This window comes from Hypanus sabinus, chromosome 13, assembly GCF_030144855.1.
Source record: "Hypanus sabinus isolate sHypSab1 chromosome 13, sHypSab1.hap1, whole genome shotgun sequence".
Lineage (NCBI taxonomy): Eukaryota > Metazoa > Chordata > Chondrichthyes > Myliobatiformes > Dasyatidae > Hypanus > Hypanus sabinus.
In genome coordinates, this window is record NC_082718.1 from 106,904,379 (window position 1) to 106,917,508 (window position 13,130).

A 13,130-nucleotide genomic window follows, 5' to 3' on the forward strand; every position below is an offset into this window, starting at 1 on the left:
CCAGTTTTGCTGAAACCTGATCAAAAGCATAGTGATTTCTACACCCCCTGCTTTCCTTCAGCCATGTCTGGGACAGAAGTCTACTGTCTGTTTCGATTGATGCTGTAAAGGAGGGATATTCCATTACTGCTTTCTAGCCACAGTGTTGACGGCAGCTTTCAGATTGAGAGTTTTAATTAATAGGCCTGTTGGCCGAGCATTTTTCCTTTATCCTGCATAATTCTCACTAAAAACTAGTGAACTGTTCATCTGCCTTGGTGTCTGTCCCTCGGCGCCTGGGCCATCCCCTCACGCTTGTGGCTGCAAATCTCGACAAACTCATATGGGCCCAGCAAACAGAACAGCTGATCTCGGCAGGTAAGAGAGAGAGACCATAAGACCATCAGATTTAGGAGCAGAAGTAGGCCATTCAGCTCAGCGAGTCTGCTCTGCCATTCAATCATGGGATAATTCACTTCATCCAGCCATCTCCACTCCCTTGCTTTCACCCCATTCCCTTTGATGCCCTGGTTAATCAAGAACCTATCTATCTCTGCCTTAAAAACACCCAATGACAGCTGCTCATGGCAACAAATTCCACAGATTTACCGCCCTCTGACTAAAGTAATTTCTCTGCATCTCAGTTCTAAAAGGATGTCTTTTAATCCTGAAGTCGCGCTCTCTTGTCTGAGAATCTCTTTGCCATATCTAATCTGTTCAGGCCTCCTAACATTTGGAATGTTTCTATGAGACCCCCCTCATTCTCCTGAACTCCAGGGAATACGGCCCAAGAGCTGCCAGACATTCCTCATATGGTAACCCTTTCATTCCTGGAATCATTCTTGTGAATTTTCTCTGAACGCTCGGTATATCCTTTCTAAAATAAGGAGCCCCAAACTGCACAGAATACTCCATGTCTGGTCTCAGGAGTGCCTTATTGAGCCTCAAGATCACATCCCTGCTCTTATATTCTATACCTCTAGAAATCAATGCCAACATTGCATTCGCCTTCTTCACTACCGTCTCACCCTGGAGGTTAACCTTTAGGGTATACTGCGCAAGGGCTCCCAAGTCCCTTTGCATCTCTGCATTTTGAATTCTCTCCCCATCTAAATAATAGTCTGCCCATTTATTTCTTCCACCAAAGTGCGTGACCATACACTTTCCAACATTGTATTTCTTTGTCCATTCCCCTAAACTATCTACGTCTCTCTGCAGGCCCTCTGTTTCCTCAACACTACCCGCTCCTCCACCTAAAGCCAGTGGAGGGTGTGGCTGGGATGTTGCGACAGCTCCTCGCAGGGCGGCAAGCCCAGTCTGAACGGGAAGAGCAGGTGGCAACACTCAGAGGGACAGTTCAGCAACTGTCCACAGGCAGCCAGAATCAGCCGGCGGCCATTACCACTCCTGTTGCCTCAGTCCAGCAGCAGCCTTCAGCCCGGACGGTCCCATTGCCGGCATCTCCTACATCTTCCCCGCCACAGTCTCAGCCATTCCCTCAGCAGCTTCTGGATCAGTGCTGAGCATTCCTCCACCATGCAGAAACTCTGGTGACCCTAATGGCTGCAGGAAGTTTAGGACCCAGTGTGAGATGACTCTCCAAGCCCAGCCAGGTCTGTTCAATGATGATGTGTAAACTAGCTTACATGGTGAATCACTCAGACCCCATTCAGCCTGTTCAAAGCTCTGTGAGAACAAGGTTCCCCCTCCAGCCCAGTCCTTCCACCAACTCGTGGTTGAGTTCAAGAGAGTGTTTGATCTTCCAGTCAGCCCACCGAATGGTAGAGCACCGAAGAGTGCGGTCGAGCAAAGGGATCCATAATTAATTGAAAGTGCCCTCACAGGTCGACAAGGTCATAAAGAAAGTTTTTGGCACATTGGACTTCATATATCAATGTGCTGAGTACAGGAGATGTGATGTTATGTTGAAGTTGTATGAGATGTTGGTGAGGCCAAATTTGGAGTATTGTGTGCAGTTTTGATCACCTACTTACAGGAAAGGTGTAAACAAGGTTGAACAGGTGTGGTAAACTATGTATACCTGTCTGGACACGCCCCTCTGCTGACTGCTCCTGTGGCTCCTCCCACAGACCCCTGTATAAAGGTGATTGGGGCACTGCTCCCCCCTCAGTCTCCGAGATGTTGTGCTCCATTTTGCTGCTAATAAAAGCCTATCATTCACTTCCCGTCTCCGAGAGTTATTGATGGTGTATCAACAGGTACAGAGAAAATTTACGAGGATGTGTTGCTGGGTCTTGAGGCCCTGAGTTGTAAGGAAAAATTACATAGGTTAGGCAAGTATGCCTTAGAACGTAGAAGATTGAGAGGAGATTTGATAGAGATGTACAAAATTATTAGTGCTTAGATATTGTAAATGCAAGCAGGCTTTTTCCACTGAGGTTGGGTAGGACTACAACCAGAGGTCATGGGTTAAGGGTGAAAACTGAAAAGTTTAAGGGGAACATGAGGGGAGACTTTTTCTCTCAGAGGGTCGTGAGAGTGTGGAACGAGTTGACGGCGTAAGTGGTGCATGCGAGTTTGATTATAACATTTAAGAGAAGTTTGGATCGGTGCATGGGTGGTAGGGGTATGGAGGGTTACGGTCCAGTGCAGGTCAATGGGAGCAGGCAGTTTGAAAGTTTTTGGCATGGACCATTTTTGTTCTGTATTTCTCTATGATTCTACTTCCCTATCCCATTGAGAAATAATGTGTAGGTTCAGCGTCAGGAAGCCTACTGTTGACCTACCTGAGACTTCAACCCAATCTGGAGAAAACACATTGTCTCCTTTCATCTAAGGGTCCTGCCATCTCACCTGATCAATCCAGATGTGAAAACGTCACAGGCAAATGAGATGAATGGCAATAAAATGGATATATGGTGTATAAGGAAGTGGGGTTGTGAGGAGTTACAGAGATAAAGACATAGAATCTTCTCCTCAGTCTCAACCTGAGATTTACAACTACAAAGAGCCTCTTTTCTGTGGCCGCTGACCTGTTTGTCTGCAACTCTTTGCAAAGTTTTTGTAAGAATGGTACTTGTGTCTGGAAATCTTCTGTAGAATTATAATCTCTGTTAGAATTACTCCAGAGAATAAATGTGCTCTTTAAGTATAGAATAATTATGTTTAATCTGCTTTGTTAGCTGGAAGTACCCTCTCCTTGATCGTGAGGGGTGGTCCCACAATCAGAATAATGACTATTGACATCTAAACCCATCCAGATGAGACACCAAAACAGTTAAGTAAACTAGCCTTTGACTTATAGGTTGGTACAGTGTAATCTCTCTAAAGTGAGTTGGCTAATAGCTACCTATAAGAGTAAGGCTTAAGGTCTTGGTTTAAGTTTATGACAATAAAATGGGTACACCCAATATCATCACATTATTTCCATACATGGTAATGTCTGTGACTGTGTCCTAGCATACAGAATATGGGTGGTCTCAGATAAGATCGCTCAGAACTATGTCAGACTAATGTGAAGAATGGTGCCCCAAGGGTCTCTTTATGCCCCTGTGGGTCTGCACAGCAACACCACTGTAAAATCCTCCCCTGCTGTTGCAATAAAGTTGGAAGGGGCAAAGTGTGTTCAGTATCTGTAGAGAGTGTGCAGAAATAGATGCACTTTGCATTTCAGTACAGGGGCTTCTGTTGATTCAGTCCCCAAACATTCTCTGGAAAGTGGAACTGGAGGAAGTAGGATGGAAGAGATTCCTTTATTCACTGGGAACACCACCATAGTCACCAATCCCCAGGAAGAGCACCACCCCCCTCTCCATCCCTCCGTGACTCTTCCCTTTTGCACCTGAAAGTTGCTTAACCTTTAAGGGACAGAAAATGAGGCTCCGTCATCACTACAGCTGCCATTCTGTGACAATATTCCTCTTACAAGTTTGACCCATTTGGACGAGATTCACATTGTGCTCAGGAGTTGGGGTGAAGCACGATATAAAGCTTATCACCTGTTGCACCCAATACCTCAAACACCAACCCGACACCCCGACAACTCCCACCTTCCCCCCCATTCATCCCACTGTAAATCAACATTTTCTCACCAGTCAGCCAAAAGCCCAGTACTTCAACTTGTGTTGTTTTAGTACAAATTCCGGTTGTTATTGGTCAGAACCACTCACTTATGTTTGGTGAGATAAAGCTCAGCAGGTGTGTGCATTTGCATGGAATGAGTTTATAGACCTTCTTCAGCAGAATGAGGGATTTGCATTTTATTAATATCCAGTATGTATGGGGATCTGTGTTTATGGAGTTGCACGTGACTGGATTTGAATTCACATCAATTCCTCTGAATTGATTAGTATGGATAACTAACTAATAAAAAATTGTGTCCTTTTGATGGGGGGAAAAAGTCAAAAAGTCAAGCAGGTGCTTTACACCAGGAATCATTCGACATGATGGAAGACCGTTAGAAACTGAATTTTTCAGTGAATTGAAACTAACACATCGAAGAAAAAGAAGATTGTATAATAGCTGAAGCGCAGACACATACCTTAATGTCAGAAATTTGTAGGAATGCTGGAGGTTATTAGTCCTGCAGACTCATCCGGACACCCCAAATCAGACAAAACTCCAGTGGTCTTCAGTCTTATCATTTTCCAATCTCTGGTCCTGAAACCTCCTCATGGAACTCGCAGGGCAAGTCCCACAGTGACTCGTCTCATTTTCAGAGGTGGTCACCTCATCTTCCCCATATTGTGATACCGATTATCGAGAATCCATGCCGTGACAATTCCAGCCCATTGCCCACTGTCATGGTCTCTGTTTAGTCTCTATGTCTCAATCAGTGAGACCCATCATGAACCACATTTGGGTTAGTTACACTCACTCATAATAGAACACAATCTCACACATAAATTCACACACACACACACACACACACACACACACCTGCTCCCACTGGGAAGAGCCAGAAGCTGTCAGGATTGGCTCTGTTTCTCAAACCCAGTCAAATAGAGACCTGCTGTATCAGCTGGAGAGTTTGTCTCTATCTTGTCCATGTTATCAGCTCCCAATAAACAATCCAGGGATTGAACTCACAAGTGTGATTTCCAGGACGGGGAAGAGCAAACGACAATGCTGGGGCTGTTTGTCCTCCTTCTGCTCTCAGGTAAGGAATCTCTCCTTGAGTGAGCCTTGTGCTCGTGTTGGTTGCTTCATGTTCTAATCTGTTTGTGTCTGTCTGTTCCTCTCCCTCTTGATGTAGCTGGTGCTGGGAGCAATTCCATTGAGTCCAGGAACCTCATTCAGTTCGGTAATATGATTAAATGTGCCATACCAGGTGTGAATCCACTGAAATTCAACAACTACGGCTGTTACTGTGGAGTTGGCGGATCTGGGACACCAGTGGATGACCTTGACAAGTAGGTGGACAGAAGGTCTCCACAGAGCCAGTTACCATCCACTGGAGACAAGGGACAAAGAACTGTTCTCATTGATTGTCAGAGGCAGCAGGAGTGCATCTTCACTGAAGTCCCAGTGATGGTAGAGAGGATAGTGTTTGGTGTTAGTCTGTACAGGAGGTCAGGACTGTGTAGTGGAACACACCAAGGACAGGGCAGCTGCTCCCAGGGAGGATTCTGTCCTTCTGGAGGATTCAACAGGGGTTCAATCATGGCAGCACAAGAGAGAACCATGACACAGTGGCTACCTTACCGAGAGAGTGAGGAAGGGAAGGAGAGAGGGGAACCAGCTGGTCGATCAATCTGTTGCTTATTGTTGGGTGGTGAGAACACACGATCCATAGGACAAGGGAAAAAAATAAACATTGGTCACCTTCTCAGGTCTATTGTGGTCACGTCACTTGGAGGAATTCTTTTCCACATTCCTGCCTGAGTCCCCACAAATCCTGATTCCACGTCCCACAGTGAAGCCCCTACCCAGCTGCCTGGGTCGATATGAGCCTGCTCAGTTTGGCTCAGCTCAGGTCACCCCCTGACTCTTAGCGCTACATGGGAAGTGTGTGACACTGGAGGCTGCAGTAACCGTGTTCTGTTAATTCTAGTCCATGAGTTTTTAATTAAGTGTGATCTGTGATTTTACAGGTGCTGACAGACCCACGACAACTGTTATGGAGATGCCAAGGAAAAACAGAAGTGTACAGCTGCACAAACGGGAAAATCAAATGTAAAAGTGAGGATGATCAGAGAGTGCCTCATTGTCTTACTTTTATCCTTGGTTCCATGGTCAGCATCTTTTGTTCATCCCTCATTGCCTTTGTGAAGGTGCTGGTGAGCTGCCATCTTGAACCACTGGAGTCGCCCTGGTGACGGTTCTCCCACAATGCTCTTGTGGTGAAGCTCCAGCATTCAGACCCAGTGATGATGGAGGAACGGGTTATGTTCCATGTCGGGATGGTGTGAGACTTGCAGAGACCTGTGTGTGAGCTGATCTCTGTCCCTCTGGATGGTAAAGGTTATTGGTCTTGGAGATTTAGCTGAGATACACTGGCTGCTGAATTATACAACAGCACAGAATGCTGATGGTAGATATTGGTAGAGATTGTTTCATTTGGTTTATTATTGTTGCAGGTAACAGGCCACAGTGAAAAGCTTTGTTTTGTATTCCATCTGTACAGACAGAGTTGCAATGAAATCTGTTCCTTTGTCACTAATGATGACGAGCTTCTTCTGTGTTTGGGAGCTGCACTCATCCAGGGACTGGGGAATATCCCACTCCTGGCTGATGGTGGAAAGGATTCAGGCAGTAAGACATCAATCATTTCTAATGTGATGCTTAACTTGTGACCTGCTCTTGTAATCACTGGTTAATGCACCTTGGTCAATTATATGTGAGGGTCACTGGTGAACTCCAGTGCAGGAATCACAGAGACTGTGGCAATTCAAACAAAACAGAATATTTATGACAAAGTAATCAGGAAAACTAACAAGAACTCAGGCAAACTGTGCAGAATCCTGACAAACAGAAATCACTCAGACACGCAGAAGAACTTGGTCAGAGTTTCACCAGACAAGGAACCACAATGACTGAGCAAAGAGGGGTTGGCCAGTTCCCCTGACATACACCCTGGAGCAGATAGGAATTCAGAACAGCCCCAGTGCCCAGGCAAAACAATAACCCCCAAGTCAACAACTACAATGAAAGACATAGAAAATCCTGTGCTCATTCAGTTACCCAAACTGAATAAAAATGATAAAGGCAAGGAGCGCTTATCAATGCTCATGATCCCAAATGAGAGACCTGTGACACAAGGTGAGTGAGTTCTAATAAAATAATTAGAATCTGAATCTGAATCAGATTTGATATCATCAACATACGTTGTGAAATTCGTTAACTTTACGGCAGCAGTACAATGCAATACATGATAAATAAATATAGAGAAAAAACTGAGTAACATTAAGTATATATGTCTAATAAACTCTTCCTGGGCTTCCAGCCAGGTACAGGTATCAATTATAACAGATGTCATCAAAACATCAGTGATAATCAATACCGGTACCCAGCTGGAAGCCCAGGAAGAGTTTATTCATCATATATGCCGGGAAAGCACAAGGTGCTTTTCTTTTGTATACATATCTATTAAATAATCAAGTTCAAACAAGTAGTTTAAAATGACAGAAATAAAGAAGTAGTGAGAGAGTGTTCATGAGTTCAATGTCCATTCAGAAATCATATGGCAGAGGGGAAGAAGCTGTTGCTGAATCAATGAGTGTCTGTCTTCAGGCTCCTGCACCTCCTCCCTGATGGTAACAATGAGAAGAGGGCATGTCCTGGGTGATGCGGGTCCTTAATAATGGACGTTGCCTCCCGAAGGCATCATGTTTGAAGATGTCTTGGATACTACAGAGGCTGGTACACATGATGGAACTGGCTAATTTTACAGGTTTCTGCAACTTAAATCGATCTTGTGCTGTAACCATCCCCCGCTTCCGGATGGTGATACAGCCATTCAGAACACTCTCCACAGTGCACTTGGAGAAATTTTTGAGTGTTTTAGTTGAAAAACGGAATTTCTTCAAACTACAAATGAAATATAGCTGCTGTCTTGCCTTCTGTGGTTAAGAAAGCATATGGTGGATTGGCCTTCATCAATCATGGGATTGAGTTTAGGAGCAGAGAGGTAATGTTGCAGCTATATATACCCCACTTGGAGTACTGTGCTCAGTTCTGGTCGCCTCACTACAGGAAGGATGTGGAAGTCTTAGAAAGAGTGCAGAAGAGATTTACAAGAACATTGCCTGGATTGGGGAGCATGCCTTATGAGAATACTTTGAGTGAACTCGGCCTTTTCTCCTTGGAGATACGGAGGATTAGAGGTGACCTGATAGAGGTGTATAAGATGATGAGAGGCATCGATCACGTGGATAATCAGAGGCTTTTTCCCAGGGCTGAAATGGCTAGCACAAGAGGGCACAGTTTTAAGCTGCTTTAAGCAGATTGAGGATTTTCCTTACAGAGGTTTATAAAGTTATGAGAGGCATAGATAAAATAAACAATCGCAGCCATTTTCCAAGGTAGGCAAGTCCAAGACTAGAGGTCTAGGTTTAACATGGCTGCTGGGTATGTAGAAGGTGCAAAGGAGATGGGTACAATTACATGATTACAAAGATAGTTTGAAGGCTTCCTGGAAAGAAAAGCTTTAGAGGGTTTTGATCAAACGCAGGCAGAAGGGTTAGCATAGAAAGACAGCATGGATGAGCTGGGTCGAAAAGCCTGGCTCTATGCTGCAAAATGTTTATGACCCTATGCACGTGGAAGATGGCTGAATTATGCTCCTTATTTGAAGGTGGTTATTGTCTGACACCTGTGTGTTATCAATGTTACTCACCAGCTAGTGGTCAGGACCCAGATATTGCTGGATCATTTGCAGAGAGCAAATTATGAACTGAGCACTATTGATGAGTAATTACCATCTGATAGCACTGATACCATCAAAAAACATGTGAAATAGTAGATTGAGTAAATATTTGGCTCTGAAAGCCTGCTCCACTATTTGTCAAGATATAGGTTTATCTTCTTGCTCAACACTTTTTCCAGACTTATTTCAATATTCCCAGATTCTTCCAATTTCCCAAATTCAATCAGCTTCAGTTCTGAGTGAATTCATGGCATCCACAGCCTCTTGGCATGGGACCTTCCCCCAGTTTGAACCCTAAATGGCCTACCCTAAATCTGAGCCAGTGACCCCTGGTTCTATTTCCCATCAGTACAGGAAACACCCTCTCCATATCTGCCCTGTCATCCCTGCAGTGGTTTTGAAATTCAATCCACAGAAAATGGATTCAGATGAACAACAGGAGGAATATTTTTGCTTCACTTTACCTCAGCATTTTTACAGAATGCAGTGGAAATGCTGTGACCAGTTTGTTCGCAGCAATTTCCCAATGGAATCATAAACAGATAAAATCTCTAAGCTGATATTTGCGGGACAATTCTGATCACATTAAATAGGGTTCTTGCAAGCTCTTTTGTCTCATACAATCTCCTCACCTGAGAGGTCAAAAATATGCTCACTTTAACATCTCAGGACAGAGAGATGGAGTCACTTTTCCCTCAGGACTGCAGTGGAACATCACTCTTGCAATTTGTGTTAACGTCACTGCAGTGGGTCTGAAACCTCAGAGTAAGAGGCAAGATCCAAGGCTGCTGCTTGGGGCTACGTCAGTGGTGAAGGGCTGGGGATCACCAGGGACTTTTCTAGAATCTTTCCTACAATGATTCAGCAATCATTGTGGTGTAGATCTCCATAGGATTTATTATTCTGATGTCAGTGCATGTCTGTCATCAGCTTAATAGGATCCATCGACTCTAGAAATGATGAGGTCATCACAATGAAATTAAAAACCCAAATTACAATTAGTATTTTAAACAATTTATAGAACAGTAATATAAATATCAGAATGTTGCACGTACTATGTAAATGGAAGCTGAAATAACAAAATATATTAAAATATAAAAATATCTTTCAATCTTTCGTAATCCGAGGCAAATATCTTTAACATAATGGATTATTTCAAATATGCTTCCGTTCAGATAGTAATAGTCACTGCGGGAAGTTTATCTGTGAGTGTGATCGACAGGCAGCCATCTGCTTCTCGAAAGCAAAATACAACCTAAAGAATAAAGGCATCAGTCAATCTCGCTGCAAATAGGTCGATCTGACCATGTGGTTATGATTTTCCTTGACCTTCTCTAACAAATACTTTCCTTCCAAATTGTGTCATCTATTTTATTTCCAGGAGCTCAAACATCTTTGATCTCCATATTAATGATATTACTATAATCAATAATCTGATTTAAATCCAACACTCCTTATCCTGTCTTACATTATTTGTGCCACTCAGAAAGATAAAGATCCTCATCACTTTAATCTTTCTCCCAATGAAAGCACATCCTGGTTTCAAAGTCTCTTCCCATTACTTTATAAACCAAAATCTGAATGTAACATGTCCACTTTGCCCGTATTTTCACTAAAGCATGAATGCTGCAGTACCTGGGAATCCCATTGATCAACGATGAATAAATTGAATTGAGATGATAATCATTCCCTCAAGCCAGGCTTTCCTTAAAGCAGGGGTGGGCAAACTTTTTGACTTGTGGGCCACAAAGGGTTCTAAAATTTGACAGGGGGGCCGGACCAGGAGCAGATGGATGGAGTGTTTTGGTAATACACCTCATAAGAGAAAATAAAATATCATGGGATATGTAGAAAACATGTGCTTTAATTTCAATTGAAAATGAACAAATGCATTACAACAAAATATCTGTCTTTGAAGTCCCATGGTATTTAGCTATTTATTGAAATGACTTTTAAAACACTGAAAATTAAATGAATAAAATACAGCTTTTTTTAAAAGTAACAGTTATTATTTTAAAGCACTGAAAATTCTGTTATCCTTCAAGATATTATCATCATCACTCTCCTCCTGCCTGTCTTTATTTCAAAAACGGTAGGAGATGCAGGTCTACTTGTCCTGCTCCTTCTTATTCAATTGTTCCCTGTGCCAAAACTCAACAACGACCAGCACAAGGACAGAACAGTGACAGCGTGCCAGTATGCGGAGCGCGTTATTTGATCTGGAGCGCATTTTTTATTTTGAGAACGTACATGCACCTGCACACTACTCATGTCCATCACTTAACAGAAATGACATGTAATATGTAAGGCTTATTGAAAAAAATATTTTCAAATGCATTTTTTACATAACACAACGAAGAAACTTATTTTTAATTTCAGTGGGAACAGTGTTGTTGGTCTCCCTTTTTAGCCAGCGCATCAAAGTCTGGATTTAGTTTTAGTTTTGTAGTGGCGATTCTCAGGATGGATCTGAGGTTTTGGTCAGTTAACTTGGATCTGTGGCTGGCTTTGTTGATGTTCATGACACTGAATGCCTGTTTACACAAATAGGTCGAGCCGAACAAGAGTAAAGCGCAAATGTGGAGTAATACGCTGCACCTCAACAAAGGTCAATGTGTAGCAGTGTGCTACATGCAGCACTAAAATTACGACACGGAGTTGGTAACTGCAGTCGAAGAAAAAAACTTTATTCGAAATCCCCAGCCTCACTTTTAAGCCTCCCTCAACCTGCCCCCCGTGGCGCAGAGGCTCCAAAGCTCTGTGCTCGCAAACCCCCGTAGGCTATCTCCCTTAGCCGGAACGCTGGCTAATTGTGAGCTGGTTCGGATGTGCCAGGAAATGGGTCGCCACAAATGTATATAGAGTGCGTCATCTATTTGGAAAACGCCAGAATTGCGGGGAAAAAACGTTAACAAGGTTTATTAATATAATTTCATCAAGTTCTGCGGGCCGGATTAAAAAGCTTAACGGGCCGCATATGGCCTGCGGGCCGTAGTTTGCCCATGCCTGCCTTAAAGCCTCTGCTGTGGAACCTGAGGAAAAATCTGTTCACATCAAAGTGATGCAAACCTTGGGATGGCCCATATCAGATGCTTAGCTGGTTCCTTACAGGGCGTCTAAACACAATAATGATTAGAAGCTGCACTTTGAAAGCCAGTTGTGATTATACTCAGAGATTGTGTGCAATGACATTGCTGGTGGCACTCATAATATTCAGGTGGTGGGCATGTATCTTATATAATCAATTAAACCTGATTTGAGAGCATTGAAACATGCCTGGCGTCTCACTCTTGTATCACACCACATGAACCACAATGACGAAAACCAGTCAAAGGATGGGAAGCACAGGCTGGGACTTCTCTTGGAGTGTTTCCATCCCACGGGCACAACGCAGACAAAACCTTCACCTATTCCAATACCACCCATGCGCTTATCAACAAGTAGAGTATCAAATGAATTTCTAACACTGAACCAGAAGTAAGAAGGCAGTGATCACATTAATGGGGTTGTACTACAGGGTCAGAATCAGAATCAGGTTAAATCCACCGGCATATGTCGTAACTTTACGTCAGCAGTACAATGCCATACATGATAAATAAATATAGAGAATTAACCTGAGTCACATTTGGTATCTGTATGTCTGTTAAATAGTTAAGGTAAAATAAGTAGTACAAATAACAGAAATAACAAAGTAGAGAGGTAGTTTTCATGGGTTCAATGTCCATTTAGAAATCAGATGGCAGAGGGGAAGAAGCTGTTCCTGAATCGCTGAGTGAGTGCCTTCAGGCTTCTGTACCTCCTTCCCGACAGTAACAGTGCGAATAGGGCATCTCCTGGGTGGTGGGGATCCTTAATGATGGACGCTGCCTTCTCTCAAACTAGCGGGCACAGAATTAAGACAGGAGGGGAAAGTGTTAAACGGGACCTTAGAGGTCCCTCAGCCAACAGGGACAGTCGGAGGTGGTCAGGCTGTTTAACACAATGAGTCTGGTGTCTGTCCCACTGGAGTAGGTCAAACATCGACATCTTTCCAAATTCCAGGCAGGGTGCCCTGTTTTGAGGTCAGCGCACCATTCCCAAATCCCCACTAATCAATTATCATGTATTGCATTGCAAAGTGATCAAATTTCACCTCACAGGCCGGTGATATTAAACCTGATTCTGGTCCTGAAGCTTCTGATGTCTGTCACCTGGTATTTTCATGGAAGAGACCCGAAGTAGGTGACTTCGAGAGCATGTGCAAGGATTCACTCCTGTTGTAGCTTCTGATTGCTGTGCAATCGATGGAGTTGCAAATAGAGAGAGGGAAAGGGAGAGGGAGAGA

At 43.5% G+C, this 13,130-nt stretch overlaps 1 pseudogene; it reads left to right on the forward strand.

The window, feature by feature from the left end:
- The first annotated feature begins 5,064 nt into the window (after positions 1–5,064).
- On the forward strand, positions 5,065–10,100 carry LOC132403419 (phospholipase A2, major isoenzyme-like; annotated as a pseudogene).
- Positions 10,101–13,130: the final 3,030 nt, after the last annotated feature.